We start from the raw sequence: 21081 nt of genomic DNA on the forward strand, positions 1-21081 counted from the left end.
ATTCAAGTTGATTTCTTCCAGCTAAATGGGATTTTTGCCACATGAAATATTACAAAGACGAGTTGAGCAAAACAGACTGTTCTGCATGCATTTCTGGGCAACAACAGATAGGTTGTCGATTTGTGTGCAGGCATTGCTAAAAGATACTTCCATGTCTGACCTGACTGTTGTAACAGTGATAGGGGTAAAAATTCAAATTGATATTTTTTTTATTTTTTTTTATTTCACTAATTTGGGATCAAAAGGTAGATATTATATCTGAGTAATAATACCAATCGGGATTAAATATCACTAGGCACATGGCCAGCATAAGCAAAGAATGAATAGGGTTGAGGCAATTGCAAAAGCTGCCAATATCTGGTTCATCACCTGAAAACTGTGGGCTTTTCCCAAACAATCTTAATTAGTTCAGACAAACATACGCACACGGGGTTGCCGGTTGGAACAAATTGAGTGAGAAGGTGGTGGAGGCCAAAACCATCAGTAGTATCAAAGCGTTATATGACAGCTGGGAAGACGGGACACTATGAGCATAGCTCTCATCCTGTAACCCCCACCCTACACCCACACATGATAACAAGACATGTATAGATGAACTGCAGAGGGCAGCAACAACTACTCGCAGAATGAGAGCAAACTGTTGGTCATGGGGGACCCCAATCACAGAGAGATCAATTGGGAATCAAGAAATACCAATGGTGGGGAAGAAATGTGAGGAGCAAAATTAGTGGAAGTTATAAACAGGAATTTCCTAATGCAACATGTGAAGGAAGACGCAAGGGAAAGAGGTGGGGATACACCAAGCCTGTTAGACCTGATTTTCACCCAGAATGAGGAAGACATTACGAATATGGAACGTGAAATACCACTAGGAGCCAGTGACCTTTGTGTTCTAATCTTTGACTACATAATAGAGCTTAAAATTGTGACCACTGGGCTAGAGGTCTGGGAAAGGAGAGTAAGATATAGGAAAGGGGGATTACAAGAGGATAAGAGAATATCCAGGAGAAGTGCAGTGGGAAGTAGAACCAAGAGGAAAAACTGTGCAAGATATTATGGACTTTGTCAAGTGGAAATTGGAGAGAGGACAGGGGACAATAAGATTAGATGCAACAGAGCTAGGAATGAATACATTAATATAAGGAGAGTATCGGAAAGGAATTATGAAAACGATGTTGCAATGAAAGCGAAAAAGCACACCTAAATTACTACATAGTCATATAAGATCATACAATTAATTAACATACATATATACATACGAAGTTGACTGTACGAAAGTGCGAGAACGGGTTGCATTCTGTGAGTGAAGACACTATTTTAATTACAGTATTATCATAATTGAAGTTCTTGTAATTGAGACACACACACACACTCCTCTATTCACATACAAATTCACAATTTTAAATCAGGGTATTCCTGTATCCCACCTGGCATGAGATGTATTTCATAATGCTGGTTACAGCAGTAGTTTTTATCTCTTGCAAAATACAAGTTGTCATCGGGTGTACTGGACATTTTCGTTTTTTTGGGTAAAATTGGCAGCCCTTTTTCTTTTTACAAGAAGTCAGAGATACTTGGTGGAGAAAATGTTCCCGAATCCAGTAAAATAAATATACGTATTGTATTTCTGCAGGTAATTATTATTTTAAAAATAATTTCTTAATTGTTTTAAATTAGTAAAATATGTATTTTTATGTTACCTATTTATTTTTTTACTCAATGTGAATGTATTTATGCATCCTGTCCCTGCTCGTCAAATAATGTTTTCCTCGTGTTTGCCACTAGGTGGTGATCCTTTGGACTTTAATATACATGCTGTAAGTTTTGACTTGGACTATGATAAGAGGATGAAAGGTGTCCAATAGCTGCATTAGTTGGGCTGGCGGAGATAAAAAAGAGAAACAGGGTAACTATGCATGACAAAGGAGGCGATGATGAAACTCGAGGTTGGCTGTATATTTGCCAGCTTGGCACACATGAGTGTGGCTTGGGGACCCACACTGTCTTGATATGTGCAAACAAAACATGACATTTTACAACTCGTTTGAAGTTGTTTAATCAATGTTTGATGACAGGATGTAAGCAAAGTAAGGTAATACAACCTTGCACAAAGTTTGGATGTTAACAGACTTGATGGTTAGTGATGGCTGCGATATGAGGTTTGAAACTGTATGGTGTATTAGTAGTGTCAAGAGAGTCTAGAGTGAAGCCAAAAGTGCAGATAGTAACAGGATTGAGATACATTTAAGAGAATTTAACAATCTCATTAATCATAACAGTTAAAAGAAAAAATATTATAATTAAAATTAAACCCATTTTATTTTGAAAGGTTACCAAGCATGACATTAATAGGCAGAGAAATGTGTGGCAAGGAGAAAAGTATCTAAAAAGAGAGATATTTACTTGTGTTCAAATACAGATGGCAGTTGTATCAGAGTAAAGTCTGCAGTGGTAAGCTTAGCTGGTAAACCAGTTTTATTACAACAATCCAATGAACAGCCTTCCTGTAGCTTACCGTCACTCCCAAACCTCTTGGTTTATGTACTGGTTCAATAATAAATATGATAAACAGGTTAAAAAATACTAAGTGTAAGCAAGAAGGCTGGGTCAAGAGGCTCAAGTCGTTTTCAACTGGGCCTAGAATAAATTTGTAAGAAATTTTGATACAGGTACACTTGAAGATGAGGCTTATGATTTTGAGGTGTTTGATGTAAAGATTCATGGGACTTAAGAAAGGCTGGCAAGGATGTTACCTTGGAAAATGTACAGGAATGGTTTTGAGTATGATATCAATGATCCAGGTTATGGCATCATGGAGTGTTTCTGGTCATGTGAAGGACGGAGGTGGGGTAGAGCTAGAGATTTAATGTAGGTTCCTATTTAAATGCCAATAATGACCCCAATTGATATGTTCACAAACTGAATGATGTTGCAAATTTCTATTCATGCTTAAGGCTTGCCAAAGAATTTGTTCCAGTGCCCAGCATAGGCAGGTTACAAGTGCAGGATCAGTTATAAGTATCCCGAGGCAGGACTTGGTCATAACCAAATGTCAGGCAGATACATCATCATCACACAGATCACACTAACGTGATGCATCAATGTTAGTGTGATCTGTGTGATCTATTTGATGCATCACGTTAGTGTGATGTGTGTGTGATGATGTAAGGGCGAAGAGGGAGAACAGCCTATTGACATAGCTCGGGTGCAGGGGGGAGGGGGTTGTGTAAAAGCCTGGTTTGTGCCTCGGAGAGGCTACGGGATCCGGTAAGTTCAGTATAACTTCGGTTTCAACCCTTTTACCCTGTCGTAGCTCAGTCGATTAAGGCAGTGTCTGGGATGCTCCCGGGCGCAGGTTCGAATCCTCGTCACGGCCCTTGTGGATTTGTTCATTTGTTCAGGCAGATACAGTTAAGGACATTAACATATTTCATGTGGTTACTTCAATCTAATCAGTCCTTATTTTCATTATGCAATGTAAGTTATTAATATTCTGTACAGTATTTTTCTGTAAATAGTAAAGTATATTTTTATAATAGAGTAATGTACATAATGTATGCAGTATGAAAATTCCTTCAGTGGTATAGGAACACCTCACTTGGATCATTTTGGGCAAGTGGAGCTTCTCTACAAAGGCAAGTGAAAGTGTTATTTTCTTACAGTGTACTGTACAGTATTATCTTTGTGTTTTTACATGTTCTTGATATTGGTAATTGGTAAAATTGCAATAAATAAATGTTGTATTGTCTCCTGTGAAAAGGTAGTAATGTTTGTAAAATTGTTAAACGTGCGCCAGCAACAGAACTTGTATCCATACAAACAATGTATGGGGATTGGTCCATATTAATTTAAATGGAGAGTACACAATTCAGTTTATTATTAGATTAAAACAAGAGGCCATGGATGATAGCTTGGAGTGCAGACATGTTAGATAAAACTTTATCGTGAGGGTAGTGAGGAAATGGAATTGACGAGTGAAAATAAAAGAAGCTAATACAATAAATATTTTCAAAAGTTCACTGTTACTGGAATAGACCTACCAGCTCCTAAGGCAGGGCTCAGAAGTGAGTGAACACCATGCTGCTCTGTTTCTTGATTATAACTATGAACATTGTCACAGAGTTGTTTCAAACGTCTGGAAAGCCTGCATTGACAAGTGATGGGTTTTGTTTTCTTGGCTGTCCCCCCTCAACTGTTGTATGTACTGCTTACGCATTGACAGACATTCCAAAGACAAGCGTCTGGGATAGAGACTACCTTCTGCAAACAAGGGACTTTCCCTTTGTTCCCCTAAGAGACAGGGAAGCCCATGGAGACCGAAGGCCAACCGAGTAACGAGGTGACATGCCAGAAAGGTTATGAAGGGGGCCACAAAATTCCTAAACTCCCTCGGAGAAATTACTGGATAACTGCTGAACTTGAAAGGTGAAAACTACTTAGCAAGTGGCAATCAATCACACAGGGTTGGGCGATGCATCCACAATCACTCAAGTACTCGGCATCATTTGGCATCTAAAATGTCAAGATGGTATCTGTAAGATGACAAGAGAACACTTAAAATCCTAGCAAATATTCGGCTATTCTTCGATGTTGAGGTGTGTATACAGGCCTTACAATTCTATTAATGTGCATATTTACATTGATTATATTGTACATCTTTACCACCAGCTGCCGTGGCTTGAGTTAGTTACAGGGTCCCCTGTCCTGGATCTGTTGGTGACTATTGTTCCAAAAATGTTCTCATCTCTAAGGAACTGTTTTCACATTTCGCCTAGTTGAGATATTGTGTTGAGATTTGATCACCACACGACTTGGTTATCTTGAGATGATGTCGGGGCTTTAGTGTCCCTGCGGCCCAGTCCTCAACCAGGCCTCCACCCCCAGGAAGCAGCCCGTGATAGCTGACTAACACCCAGGTACCTATTTTACTTCTAGGTAATAGGGGCATAGGGTGAAAGAAACTGCCCATTGTTTTTCGCCGGCGCCCGGGATCAAACCTGGGACCACAGGATCACAAGTCCAGTGTGCTGTTCGCTCAGCCGACCGGCTCCTGTGGCTAAGGAATTGATACCCATATAAGGACAACTCCAAAATCTGGATGACATCATTCTATATTTGTGGGAAATCCTGATTTCCAAAATACCCCACAAACATTAACTTTATAGATATAAATACGATACTATATAGAACGAGAAATACAGAGAAACCTTGGTACTTGAACAGCTCCCAACTCGAACAATTTGGCACTCTAATGGTGTGTTCATACTCTGCAGGCGATTGTTTGCTCTGCACTCAAATGTAAACGCGTAATGGCCAAGTCAGTTTTCTAGTAGCTGCTATTTGGTGTACAACCCCACTAAACTTCCCTGTAAACTTTCTCATGTTTTCTTGTATATATTTTATATTCTCAAGTGTAAAAAAAGTCACCTAAGAAAAACTAGTGATAAGAACCAAACAAAAAGAATATTAGAACTGCGATAGAGATGAAACAAGAACCCGTAGCAAAATATGAAACTGGTGCCCGCATGTCTGTTCTTGCTATTGAGTTCGGTATGCTTATTTTCTTGTAAAAAATACATCTAGTGAGTCTCAAGGGAAATATAGACAAAGAGAGAGAACCCGAGAAGCACAATTACCTGAAGTTTTATGGTAGGGAGACTCCCCTGTCAAACAATAACATCTCTCCTCCTCTTCCTCGCCACCTTCCTCAAAGCTCAACCCCCACAAACACAACTAGACGAGTCACACAATCAACTTTCGTAAGTGCAGGTAAAGCGAGAATAAATTTGCATTTCATTTATTTATTATATTCCTGAATGTATTTTGTGTTCTAGGTTGAATGACTCCAATTTGCATTATTTGGTACTATGGACAAATTAGCACTCGAATGGTCTGGTGGAACCAGTTAAGTTTGAGTGACGAGGTTTCAGTGTACAGTATCTACAGTACTTGCCTAGGTTGTGTTTATGCTTTCACGTCATGCTCTCCCATGCTTTATTTCTGTTGTTAATATTAGACAATTCTGTAGACTGAAGGATTTCTGTCGTTTTGTTTGATGTAATTTGACAATCATCGAGTAGGGAAGATATATAGCAGTAACATTAGTCGGGCTGTAGTAAAGAATAAAATTATGGTAACTTCATTAAACTATGTAATGACATTTGAGTGGCCTTACTGTAACCACTGTTTCTGCTGCCCTACAGTATACAAAGACTGTGCTTAGTGTATGCAAATTTGTTTAGTACAGAGAAACCGTGCTAAGCAACTGGAGGGTCACAATGCAAGTGGAGCTTCACTCCTAAGGTATGTAGAAATAAATTCTTAAAGTACTTTATCATCTGTATTTTATATTTAACAACTGTCTTACAACATGGTTTTAATAGTGTTAAACTATGGATACCCATTATTGTAAAGAAATGTAATTTTTATGTAATATAGCCTCTGCAAGCACAGATTGCAACAGAAATTGGAATGGAATGGAGTTAGTCCTGATTTGTCCATTCAAGCGGAGAGTATAGTACTGTACAGTACACTGCCCGAGCTTGGGGAGTAGAACTATTTGAACCAAAGCACAGTAAAGTGCTTTTATTCCTTGAGTTGCACGTCATGTTTAAAAATGTGTTTTTTCAAATAGGAAGCTGCAACTTGGAGTTCAGAAACATTGCCACTTATGGGAATGAGAAATTTAGTTTTGTTTATGAATTATTCTTGGCTAGAAAAGCATATGCATTTGAAATTATAATAACCTTGAAAGAAAGCTCTTTGTGTACCTAATGTTGTTTTAAATTAGAACTGTTTTAATGTAGCATTTTTGCATATGTAGGTAATTTTTAGTGAATTGACTGCAGTATTTTAATACCCAGAAAAAATGGCCATATTTGTATCTGTTAATGACAATTTTAACTTTAGACCAAGCTCAGAATATATTTTGACCCAGTTAATGCTTATTAAATTCTATAAAATGAAGATAGAAGACTAGCATTTTTTCATTTTAGATTTTTTTTTTTTCAAAAGAAGATTCTCATTATTGTTTTTTCTTTAAATTGCACGTGGAGGGACTTTCAGGCTTTTTAATAATTAAGCCATGCTGCAATTATTTCGGAACCGTATGGTGAATACAAAAGCTTAAATATATATCGAGCAAAATCTTGGATAGCATAACTAATGTGTACAGGGAATGAGTAAAGAAATCAGCCTAGACTCAAAAGATGACACAGGAAACCAGCTTGAGTGTGATAATTCTTTCTAAGAGTATCACAAATGACTGGTGGTGAAATTATGGATGGTGTTTTGAATATACAGTACTACTGTACCATCGATGAAAAGCGAAATTGCTGTAGATATGTCAAGATATCACATAAGCCAGTGAAAATAACTAGATATAGGAATAGCTGTAATTCACTATATAATTGTTTTCTCGGAAGGATATATGCAATGTAACTTAAGAATTAATGCAGTTTAATCCACTTTGGGATATTCTCATTTAGAAAAACCTAATTAAGAAGCAATTAGCTGTGCAAAATCTCGATTGTCTTAACCCCTCGAGCCACTCATTCTTCCCTTGGCTTGATGTTGCAGAGCCGTCAGTATTTTGTTCAGCCATGTAACGGATGGTGACTATCCCAATGCCCATGTCTTAATTTGCTGAAATGACTATCTTGTTATAGACTCTACTATCGCCCCCCAACTTTCTGTACTTCTATTGTCATCATATTCACCAGACACCATTGTTGAATGTTTCTCACTTGTGTGTATGCTCCTCAGTTTGTAAGTGGATACATTGAATAATTTTAGATCGAGTTGCTTTATATTACTTTCATTTATGCGTATTTAGTTCCGATAACCTTTGATATTTCTTTTATTTACTGTACTCTGCTTATTTGTTGTTCATTGTCACTGCTCCACCCATGATATGACAGGTCTAAATGTCAAACAATTTATAAGTGGAAAATATATAAGCCCCAAAAGGTATTTTGTCCCAAGCATTTCAGATAAGACATGTCACTGTGTTGCACCTCTGATAGTGAAATACTGTGTTATTTTACGCATGTTTATCAAGATAGTCATGATTTGCCACATATGCTGGAAATTTTAAGTTTAATATAAGTGTCAATACATTTTTATTTATTATTAAATGTAGATTGAGTGTTAACAGTGTGTAGTAGTTACACAGTGGTCTAAAATGTACCTCATTACCTTGGAAGGAAATTTCAACTGGCAGATTATATTTTTTATATTTATCAGCATGATAGTTAATAGCAGGTTTTGCTGTATAAATACAGTACAGTACTGTAGAAGAATTGCTGTAACCACCGGTAGTAACGAGCTCCCTTACTCCAATGTGTATCCACTTACAGTAAATACATGTTATCATATGGTAACACCTGACTGGTGCTTGTTATTCTCTGTAAGCAGTGTGTTTTCTCAACTGTAATATCGTAATACATTTTCTAAAATGGTTTCCCATAGCATAAAGCTCAGAGCATTATAAGCTTGTTTGTTTTTAGTATGCTGGTACAGGGTGTAGTTGTGCCATTGGAAAGCAAATTTCTTAAATTTCTCTTGGCCATCTACAGCAGTCATTTCCTCTGATATTGATATGATGTTTTACTCCAGAAATAGTCCATATCCATCTTTCATGTTAATCACAAGCAGTGCCTATCAATATGCCAATATGTTGAGCCTTAAATCTGTAAGACGAATTTACAAATTAAAGTGGATTTTCTATTTTGCTTGGGAAATCATTCAAGAGGCTCACTCTGAAATAATTTTGTTACCATGGTGCATGGTGAAACTTTATATTAATACAGATTTATAACAATGATGGCTTTGTTGATATTTTGTATATTTCCTGAGATTGATTTCATTCACACAGTTGCTCATTAAACACATTTCACGGAGTTTGTGCTTCATTCAAGAGTTCAATTTGTATTCAACACCCTCCATTGCAAAAGAATTGTGTTTTCTCTGTCCACTTTTCACAAGCTACTCTATTCATTCCATCTTTTAAACAGTAACTATCTATGCCCTGCTGCCTTGATACGTTGACTGAGAATGCACCACTTCACATCCAGCTACTAATCACATAACTAGTCCAACAATACAGAACAGTTCTGGAACAAATAGCTTGATATTTTTGTATATAGTAGGATTAATGAAGTTGCCATGTTTAACTGGGTTTTACAGTCACTTGTCTTAGTCTTAGATTTAAGATTCCATGTGATAGGTTTAATTTAATAATACCTATTTTGGCAAATAAACTGAACTTTTATCAAAGGGTTTCATTTATATCCGATACAATAATATTACATATGTGCTATGATTTAACAAATAACAGTAGATCTTTAATATTATCTGCCACTGATAATCATCAAGCGGGTAATGGCACCAAGGATGGCAAATGTTTGTCATTCCAAAATTCAAAATCGAAGACCCTAGTGCAGGTAAGCAGGGGACGGAAGGCTGGGGCGAGGGTGCAGAAAACTTGAGCAGGGAACATGATACTAGTCGGAGGATGTAATTAAAACGCAGTAACCCAACCACTGTGGATAGGACTTGCAGCTGATGCTGTAGGTTGGTGGGGTTCACATGTTGCTTGCTCTGGGAGTACGCAGGATTGTCGGCGAGACTGGCCATATTCGTCTAGCCTAGTGGGAGGTAGTCGGGTGTTGCAGGAGGCTTGGCGTCCTAGGCGCAGCTTTCTGAAGTTTGAAGTTTGGACGGATTTCCTTCTTCAAGGTGTCGTCGCAAGGGTGGTCGATGCGTTGTTGAGGGATGACTATGAAAAAAAAGGAACCGGGCTGCTTCACAGCACCTGCGTTTCCAGTAATTATTGTGGATTATGAAGTTATGTTGTCTGTCTTCCTTGAAAAGTACGTGGCCATGTTAGATCCACCCAGAGGCAGTGGCCTGGTTGAGTGTCATTCTGGATGGCGCCGGTCCGAGATCTGGAGGGGGGGGGGGGGGGGGAATGGTACCCGTGCGGCAGCAGGAAGGGCGGGAGAGTAGGTGACGTTGACTGAAGCATCGGAGTCATCGTGGTAAGCTTCTTTGTGTTCGTCTTCGGAATCGGCCTCGTCGACCTGGTCAGCTGTCCTGAGGGCTTCTGCCATCCTTGTCAGTGGGATAAGCTAGGGGAATTGTGGAGTCGTTGTGGCCGGGCTGTAAGGGCTCCCCTGGGGTTGGCTCGGAGGTCCCCGGGGTAGAGGGTCTGGATAATGGTTGTGGAAGCTGGGAGAAGGTCGTCGAGTACAGCAGCTATCGGGAGGCCATTCGCGACGAGCAGCCTGTATGACGTGGATGTAGCGAACTGTCAGGAACTGTCGGGAAAGCGCCAAGCCATTACGACTATATAGCATTGGATGTAGTGAGTAGTGTCGTCGCCTGCCATTTTGTCAGCGAGGTGGAGGAAGACGGGTAGCAGGGTGGTCTCGGTGGGGGCTGAAGGCTGGGCGGTGATGGTGCTGTCGGCTAGATGTGGCGTTATCTCGCCGCCGCCCAAGGACCGGGCGGTGGCGAGAAAACAGCTTTGCTGGTCGAGGTGGTGGACATCATCTTGATTTCCTTCTGTCGGAGGAGACAGTCAAGTGAGACTGCAGGGTGTGGGCCAGTGCAGAGCAGGCAGCGACGGTGGGAGGATGTGCAGGCCGTATAGTGGTGCTTTTGGGCGCAGAGACTATCTCTGCGCTCGATCGGTGCACTTACTGGTTAAGTGGGAATACTGGTAGCACTTGAGGTACTGCCAGAGCTCCGTGCAGCGTTCCTTGGTCGCTTGGGCGGGGTATGGGGATACCATAGCATTTGAATCCGTAATCTGGCGTGGGTCGCTGCGATGGCCGTGCTGAAGGTCACCGTTAGTGTGGGTCTGCAGCCCAGGTTAGTGATGGTCTTGGCCGCTGGTCAGCGTTGGATTCTGGGTGTTGATATTGGCGAGGATGTCGTGATCGGTGATCCATGTGCTAATATTTCTGGTAAACGGCGTCCTTCAAGTTCAAGTTCAAGTATGTTTATTGAGGTAAGAAAGAAATACATCTCATAGGGATAGAGTAGCTTAGATGCCAGTACACACATTGTGCAGTTTATGGTTTATATATGTTTTTATTAAGGCCTGTCGGCCGTCTATCACTCCATCAAAGGAGGACGTAATGTATGGGGGGTTTGATAGGGCTGGGCACTGATTACCACCGTCGACATGAGCAAGAGAAGGAAAGAGACAAATAAATGAAAAAGGTTATCACTCGGACCAGATATGAGGCCGCTCTTCATAAACAGGATGAGTGACTGGTTCACGGAATACCGAATCCCAGAAGATATTTGATACATTTGTTGACCTTAATAACCAAATTGAGAGCTGTCTCAGAGTTCCGCGTCGTACGACTGGGCGAAGTAACTCTCAGAGGAAGAAAATAAAATGGTATGAGAACGAGTACATAAAGATGCTTAACGCAAATGTGCGAGACATGAGTAGAGAGTACCGGAGACATCCCACTGAAAGTAACCAAGAGTTGTTTAAAACCGTGTGTCAAGTAGCCAGGGAAGAGAAGATTAAAGAGCGGGAAAGACAATGGCTTTTCACTACCTTCATTGGATGAGAAACATCTGCAAGACAAGTGTGGGCAAAAATTCAGATAGCTAAGAGGGGCAGAGCCTGCCCCTCTTTGTGAGCCTGCGGCTCACAAAGACCCCCAGGGTAAGGCTGAAGAACTAATTCACAAGTGGAGTGATGCAGCATCCTCCTCCCTCCCTGCAGAAGTAAGCAGGGAACAGCTCATGCGACATGATGACAGAAGAATTAGGATAACAAGAGCACTGTTTAGTGATGAATATGGGGAACCGATCACAGCCCAAGAAGTAAGGGGCGCTATGAAAAAGGGTAAAAGTACAGCACCTGGTGAAGATGGCGTCACCTACGACATACTCAATGCACTGTGTGAAGTGTCTGGGAATCCACTACTCCACCTGTTTAACCAGTCATTCCTAAGTGGTGTGTTGCCCACACAATGGAAACACGCAATAATTGTTCCCATACCGAAGTCCAATGACCCTGGCAATTACAGACCTATCAGTCTGGTGTCATGCACTTGCAAGATGCTTGAAAGGATCATCCTAAACCGACTGTTGCACAAAGTAGGCAGGTTAAGGGGAGGGGGTCAATGGATTTGGTAAAGGACGGAGCACAGCAAACTGTATAGTTAATAAGTTTGCTAATGACACGGTTAGGTACTATGTATTTGTTGACATCAAAGGAGCCTTCGACAAAGCACAGGGGATGGCGATCCTGGACGAGCTTGCATGCATGGGTGTCAAGGGGAGACTCATGAAATGGGTTGAAGACTACCTCACAGGAAGGAAAGCCAAGGTCTGCTTCAACGGAGCAGTCTCCAGAACAATGAATATGGAACTCGGGACCCCCCAAGGCGGAGTCTTAAGCCCTACACTATTCAATGTACTTATGAACGCCATTGCAAATATTGATTTTCCGGAAGGAACACAACAAGTGGGATATGCAGATGATGTTCTAATACAAGCTCCCACCTTGGGAAAAATTGAACTGTCCATTGAACTCCTTGGAAGGAAATGTACTGAGCTCGGTTTCACTCTCTCCACAAACTATGCACGAAGGCATACTCCCATCACAAGCGGGGAGCAAATGAAGAACTGCAAATTAATGGTGTAACACTTGAATGGGTTGACCACTATCGGTACCTTGGCGTCACTGTCGGCTCTAACAAGGGGAAGAAAGAGGAGCTCAATCAACTCATAGGAACATGCAAAACTCGACTTAGGGCACTGAAAGCAATGACCTGGAATGGACATGGAGCCTCTATTGCCGTGCTTAAAATGATGTACACAGCCTATGTGCGCTCCATCATAGACTATGCCGCACCAGTTTTGTGCACCTACTCCGAAAGCGATATGAAAAGGCTTGAAAGCATTCAAAATGAAGCCATGGCAATCATTCTTGGAGTTCAAGAACTGCCAAAATGTCTAATCTACGAGAGGAGTTGTCCCTCCCCAGTGTTAAAAGCAGAATTAAGGAGCTGAATGCTAAGCTTGCAATTAGGATAGCCAGAGATCCCCATTACCATGATATTGCTAAAAAAAAAAACTGAGCTCTGTGCTACTTTCAGGGGGAAACAGGAGAAGCAAAAAATGGCATCACAGATCAGTCTGCTACCTGGAAGAGCTTCACCTGCTTGAGCAAGCCCGTGAGCTCCTGCTTGTAGAGAGGTTACCTCCCTGGGAGGATGACTCGTGCAAGATTATCATCAATGAAATGACAATGAAAAAATCCAACATGTTACCACAAGATAACAGGCACAAATATCTCGAGGAAATTTATAAAGAAGCCGGAGATGAACTAGATCAAATCTACACTGACGGGTCATCTAATCCTGTCAATGGCAGGGCTGGTGCAGCATACACGGTAATCAAGGATAATACTTTGCAACGCAGAAATGAAGAAAAAGCGCGTATTGAGAACTATGCCTCTTCAACGCAAGCAGAGCTAACTGCCATTGTTATGGCGTTAAGGTTTCTTGAACGGAACACTAATGGTGCAGTGATTTGCACTGATTCAAAAGCAGCACTGCAAAGCCTAAGTAAAAATCGGGCAGAAAATCTTGCAATAGTCGCTGAAATTAAGAGAGCTGTGAGAGTATTTACCAATCAGGGAAGAGTCATCAAGTTTCTGTGGATCCCTTCCCATGTTGGAATATGTAGGAATGAACGAGTAGATGTGCTGGCTGCTGAAGGCGCTGAAGGAGACCATATTTAATACTTCATACCCAAGACTCTACAAATTAGAGGTATATATAGTCAGGCAACATCACCGTGACAAGGTAACTGAGGAAAGGAGGATAGAAGAACAAACCAGTGAATCTGTACGATGGTACAACATGGTTGCAGCTGGCAATCCCAATCATTATGGCCGAAGAGGAGGAGGACGAGGGAGAGAATCAGTAATAGCGAGAATCCGTCTGGGATACAAATATCCATAGAGATACGGAATGGAAACGACTGTTGATCAGCGAAGTTGCAGAATCTGTGGTGAGAGTGACGGACACCGCCTTGACCACTATCTACGTGAATGTGAACACCTGAGAGACATTAGAAATATGTGTAGAATAATGAACTCCACATTGAGTTAGGAAAACACTTTGTCAAATATTGATACTGTTCTTAAAAGATTTCCCCATTTTGCACCCGCAAGATAACGTAAGCTTTTAAGGGTTGATAGGTGTTAATCTTCTTGTTTGAGGAGTTGTTCACTTGAGACAGTTAACCAAGTCCCAGCTGTGTCTGGGTACAAGTGACAGGATGAACAACCCAGCGGGTTTTCTTCCTATTGGGGAGCGTTGTACATGCTGCTATGGCGGTGTGTCCACTCACAGGATGAGTGACGCTGCCCAATAAACTCGCTCCTTGGGGCAAAAATTAAAAAAAAAAAATTATTTCTACTCCCCTACAGTGTCCTATCTGCCAGGTAGCGTTGTGGTGGCGTGAGGGTGAGGCCGGCGTCTTGCAGGGTGGTCGTGGGTGACCGTCACGGACGGTGGCGAACATCTATTCGAACCCCAGTTGCAAACAGACCCAACTATAGGATGGGTTAACCCAAGTATCGCGCTTCCAAAAGGGTCGCCCAAGTTGGAAAAGATGAACGCTGAAAGAATATTGTTGAAAACATCTTGATAAATGATTAAACCAAAATTATTTATTAGTCAGAAGAAAGACAGAAACGCGATCTATATGTAAAACCTCTACCAGACAAATATTTTAAGTAAAACCGAAGATATTTGTAGTTGTATAAAAGTGGCAGTTTTCATCGCTCGTCAAACTCGAAAACCGCAGCATTCATCTCAGAACCATGCCTATTTCACGCAGATTCCTTAATAAACGTAAGAGTTTTATATGTCACAAGAAAGACAGATATATAAGCTTCGTTCTAAATACCTTACCATGGGCATATTTAAATTTAAAGCGAAGATACGTGTACTTTTATAATAGCCGAGCTCCGACTCCGGACAGATCGATCGACGGAGCAACTCTCTATCAGAACAATGCTTATTTCACGTAAATTTGTAAATAATCGTAAATTTTTTATATGCCTCAAGAAAGATAGGATTATAAGGCTCATTTTAAACACTTTATCATAGACATAATTAAAGTTCTAATGAAGATTCATGTATTTTAATAATCGCCGAGCTCCGACCCCCGCATAGACTGAGCGACAGAGCAACTCTCAGAAGAATGTTTATTTTACGTAAATTCGTTAATAAACACAAATGTTTTACACGTCTTAAGAAAGATAGAAATATAAGCTTTATTTTAAATACATTACATTAGACATATTTAAAGCTCAAGTGAAGATATATATGTTTTTATAGTGGCGTTCAGCAGCTTTTCGGTCATGGAGTGCAGACGCCTACGCACTTGCCAATATGTTGTGTAATTAACAAAGATACGCTAATAAAGCCTAAAATATTACATGCCTCCAGAAAGACAGAGCTATAATCGTTATTGTGAGTGCATCAAAGGAAATATATCATGTTGGAGACCAATGATATAGCAATTTTAATTTAAGTTTCGAGTCCCGCCCGGTCGAGAGAGATGGGGCGACTCTCGCCCCATCTATTGGAGATTCTGTCCACTAAAGACCCAAAGCTACTCAAACCTTCCTAGCATTACGTAAGCAATGAAGTAATATGGTATATTTACTCACTATAATGTGGATGCTGGATGCAGAAAATGAGAAAACATAATTTTACTCTGAAAAAATATCATTTCATAACAAAATAAGATGTAAATATGCAATATCAAAGGAAGTCGATGGTCCAAGCAACAATATCGTGGAGCGACTTATCCAAGATATATTGCTCTCTGGAAAGTGTTTGCTGGCATATCAACCTTCTGTACACAGTGATCCAGTCGTCGAACTTCTCTGCTCAAATTATCGCAAATTTAATTTATGATGTTAACAAGTAGAATGCGTATTTTTAATCAAATCTAACGATATTAACAAGTAGAATGCGTATTTTTTAATCAAATCTAACATAACTAGCCAGAAAACGTTAAAGATTATTTAAAAATACATGGTTGGAAGTTAAATCAACTCCATAGAACAATATTTTTGTTATAGATACTAATCGTTATTTGTTGGTATGCGTTCGCTACTTAAACTATCATGTACTGTATTTATGTAAAATCTCCCTGTTTCTTCGGACATGGAACACGGAACCTTACACGCTCTCTGATTTACTGTTTAATAGAGATTCACAAATAAACTTATGATTGTATACGTTATCAAAAAGGCAGTGACAAAGTCAATTTTGCATTTTAATCACAGAGATTAGATCTTAGTGAGATAGGAAAGATATTCATATTTTAAAGAAGGATTTTTGAACCATCGCTCTCCCTATCGATAGAAACTAACTTTTTTTTGTTATTATTAACAAGCTTAGGTATACACAGTAATGTGCTGCTACCCTATTCTATATGAAAGATTACACAGTGTATATCAAAAACTAGCTATAAGTTCATTAAATATTCCCATCTCACAGGATGGTTAGTTATACATGGAATCAGGGGATAAAATACCAGCCTCAATAAAAAAAAAATCAACTGTGACTAACAAGAACACCACTTACGGGCTATTCATGCCCGTGCTACCTTTTGGGTGGCTTAATCCACATCAATCAATCACAAGAAACAAGGGATACATCTCCCGTCACGCAGGGTCCAGTCGCACCCCCACAGATCTTCAGTATCATCTATTGATACTGTTAATGGTTCAAGAGGACTACCACTTACGGGCCTACCTCAAGGTAACAATCAGGTACAATACAATACAATACAATACAATTTTATTTAGGTAAGGTACATACATACAATAAATTTTTACAAGGATTGGTTGACTTATAGGTAGAGCTAGTACATACAATGCCTAAATTAAGCCACTATTACGCAAAGCGTTTCGGGCATGATAAACTTAAATGACAAGCTTAATACTAATTGAGCATAATGAGTAGCATGAAAACAAGAAATGAAAACATAGATGAAAAAGCAGCACAAATACAATTATGTCGACAAACAGCGCTCTTTAAAGAAAAAACAGACATTGGTTGACAATAGAAGGGTAAGGTAGGTTACAGGGAATTTATTAGGTATAGCTTCGCTTTTAACTTAAACTGGTTGAGAGAGGTACAGTCTTTAACATGGTTGGGAAGGTCATTCCACATTCTGGGCCCCTTGATTTGTAGAGCATTTCTAGTTTGATTAAGTCGTACTCTAGGAATATCAAAACTGTATTTATTTCTGGTGTGGTGCTCATGGGTTCTGTTACAACCTTCTATGAAGCTTTTGAGATCAGGATTGGCATTATAGTTTAGCGTTTTATATATGTATAATACACATGAGAGAATGTGCAGTGACTTAATGTCTAACATATTCAGAGATTTGAGTAGGGGTACCGAGTGATGTCTGGGGCCAGAATTGGATATTGTCCTAATAGCAGCTTTGTGTTGAGTAATTAGAGGACATAAGTGATTTTGGGTAGTAGAGCCCCAAGCACAAATACCATAGTTGAGATATGGATAGATAAGGGAGTAATAGAGAGTCACCAGGGCAGGGCGTGGTACATAATATCTGATCTTAGAAAGAATGCCCACAGTTTTTGAAACTTTTTTTGATATGTTTAGAATGTGTCCCTGGAAATTCAGCTTGTGGTCAATGAGAATGCCAAGGAATTTGCCATCTAATTTGTTACAAATTTGGGTATTGTTTATTTTGAGATTTATTTGATTAGAGGATTTATTGCCAAACAGAATATAGAAGGTTTTGTCAATGTTAAGGGTGAGTTTGTTGGCAGATAGCCACAGATGGACTTTATTTAGCTCAGTATTTACTGTGGCATTCAGAGCAAGGGGATCAGGACTGGAGTAAATGAAGGTTGTGTCGTCAGCAAATAGAATTGGTTTGAGGTGTTGGGAGGCATTTGGAAGGTCATTAATGTAGATGAGAAAGAGGAGAGGGCCAAGTATGCTGCCCTGGGGAACACCAATGTTGATGGGTAGGGTGGGAGAAATTGTATTATTCACAGAAACATATTGGAGCCTGTCAGTAAGGTAGGATTTGAGGTATTGTAGGGAGTGTCCTCTGACTCCATAATGATGTAATTTAAGAAGAAGGTTTTGGTGGTTGACAGTATCAAAAGCTTTACGCAGGTCCACAAACAACCCAACAGGGAACTCATTTTTATCAAGAGCTGTATGAATCGAGTTAAGCATACTAATAAGTGCATCGTTAGTGCTTTTTTTGGGTCTGAAGCCATATTGGCAAGGGCTAAGTATATTGAGTTTGGCTAGATATGAGTAAAGCTGCTTATAGATTAGTTTTTCAAAAAATTTTGACAAGTTTGGCAGGATAGATATAGGTCTGTAGTTGTTAACATCTGTGAGATTACCACATTTGTGGACAGGCGTTACTCTAGCTTTTTTTAGAATATCTGGGAAGGTTTGGAGTTCAAGTGACTTGTTGAAGAGCAAAGCAATAGCAGGGGCTAAAGATCTGGAGGCTTTTTTGTAAATTAAAGTTGGTATCTCCTCAAGGGCACCAGACTTGGTTTTAAGGGAAAGGATTATCTCATTGACGTCAGTGGAATTAATAGGCTTTAGGTACAGAGACTGTGGATAGTTACCTGTAAGATAGTCCTTAATGTCTGTACTGGAAGATGGAATATCATTTGCAAGGGATGAACCAATGGAAGAGAAGAACCTATTGAACTCAATAGCAGAATCAGAGGCTGAAAGCTGACCATCGTTATTAGACAGGAGAGTCGGTTTGTTATTTAAAAGACTTCTTTGATCCCAATATTTGAGAAATTGTTCTCCAAGTTTGTTTAATGTTGCTCTTTATTTGGGTAAATTTATCTTCGTAGTATTTAGTTTTGGCTCGTCTAATTATCTTAGACAGCAATAATGAGTAATTCTTTGAGAATTCTTTGGAGACAATTCCTAACCTATACTTCTTCTCAAGGTCATGTTTTTTATTAATAGATTTAAGTATTCCCTTTGTAAGCCAGGGATTGTTAAGCCTTTTGGTTGTGACTTGTTTTGTAAGCATAGGACAGTGGGTATTATAAAGGCTAAGAGTTTTTTGAAGAAAAGATTGCACTGCTAGGTTGATGTCCACTATGTTACCTAACTCGGACTCCCAGTTGACATTATCAGCAGCAGTTATAAAATTGTCTATAGCAGTTTCATTGTGTAGTCTAAAACGTATCACTCTTGACTCAAGAGGTGGTTTGCTAATGTTAGTTAAGAGAAATGTGGGGTAATGGTCTGTAGTGCTATCGGTGATTATACCTGAAGTAAGCGGAGAGGTTATGTTTGTCCAGATGTGATCTAGCGTCGTGGCAGTGCTATCAGTGATTCTAGTAGGTCTAGTGATTAAGGGTATGAGGAAGCAGGAATTCATACAGTTGAGGAAGCTAACAGCAGTAGGGTGTTCAGGCTCGCAGAGGTCAATATTAAAGTCCCCTGCGATAATTAGGTGGTTTTTGTTCAGTCTGTTATCAAGTATTAGATTTCTAAGGTTTGAGTTGAATTCGGACACATCAGTGTTAGGAATTCTATAAACTGCACCCACAGTCAGGACAGACTCGGCACCCTTGACTCTGAAGCTGGCGAAGATATACTCCCCATAGCAGTCTCTGGTTCTAATTTCTTTTAAGCATGTTAGTTCTTGGTGGTAGTAAAGAGCAGTGCCACCACCTCTCTGAAGTTGACGACAGTTGTGAATTGCTGAGTAGTTGAGCAAGTAGGTGAGTGGGTGTGTAGGTGAGTAGCTTGTAGGTGTAGGTGTAGGTAGGTAGGTGTAGGTAGTAGCTGAGTAGGTGAGAAATGGCCCACTGCCTTTTGACGAAAGGCGGTGGAGTTTCTGACGGGGGAAGGAAGAGACAATTGCGCATCGCGTCCCGCAGGCGTGGTGCGGCCAGCCTGGGTGGCATAAAAGGCGCGGGAAGTCAGGTCCCGCTCTCACTCCTTCTCCCGACCAGGTCCAAGATTCACGAAGCAGAGTTTGTTACTAGGCTATAAGATTACGTTTTACTACGGGTGTACAATTTAAGATGTTTCGTGTACTTTGCGTTAGCCACGGCTATGTTATACATTTGTTAAGTCCTATTTAAAAGCCTGTTTTACTTCTGCAGAATTATTTATCATGTCAATAAAATTACGCCCCCAAGGCTTGGTGTCTTCCTTCCCCTGATCAGAAACATAAAATATAAGGCTGATCTATTAGCCTCCGTTAGCAAAATCCGGGTACAGCATAAGAATATCTTCCAATATTCCTAAGTGTATGAAGTAATTACAGAGTTCAAAGTACCTTATACCATTTGGTCTGAAGTCACTTATAACAGGGCAATCACAGATATAGTGTTGGTGAGTATGTCCCAGCTCTTGTTCACATAGTTTACAATTGGAATATTCACCATTGGGGGCTATTCATTACCTGCAGCCACCTGCGATACATACCGATATCCTAGCCTAATTCTGGCAATTACAATGTCACACTGTCATTGTGACACTAGTGGAAGTTTTATGCTGTCCGTTCATATAATTCTCGATTCTAAACATGTTTACTTAGTTTAGTTCATTAATTATGCACCCCATATATCATCTTGTGGGCGGTAGTGGAAAAGGTTACAGAGGCACATAAACATGTCATAGCTCTTTATACTCTTGCTTTCTGGCTTTTGTGTGTCAGTGACTGCTTTTCTGTCTTCCCTAATTTCCTAAAATATTGCGGCTTTGACAGAAGAGATTGGAATGCCCATATCCCACTCAACTTCAGGCTTATCACATTCAGTTTTTCTGACCAGGGGGAGAAAGATACTGGCAGTATGGGCGTTAAAGTTTATTGAAGATTAAATTCTGCAGAACATGTAAATATATAAAGTAATTATTATATAAAGTTTATATTAAACACGGTTTATATTATAGACTTATAACAAAGTTGATATTATATTAAACTTAATATTGAACATGTAAATATATAAAGTTTTCAAATATAAATTAAGTAAAT

This window comes from Procambarus clarkii, chromosome 72, assembly GCF_040958095.1.
Source record: "Procambarus clarkii isolate CNS0578487 chromosome 72, FALCON_Pclarkii_2.0, whole genome shotgun sequence".
Classification (NCBI taxonomy): Eukaryota; Metazoa; Arthropoda; class Malacostraca; order Decapoda; family Cambaridae; genus Procambarus; species Procambarus clarkii.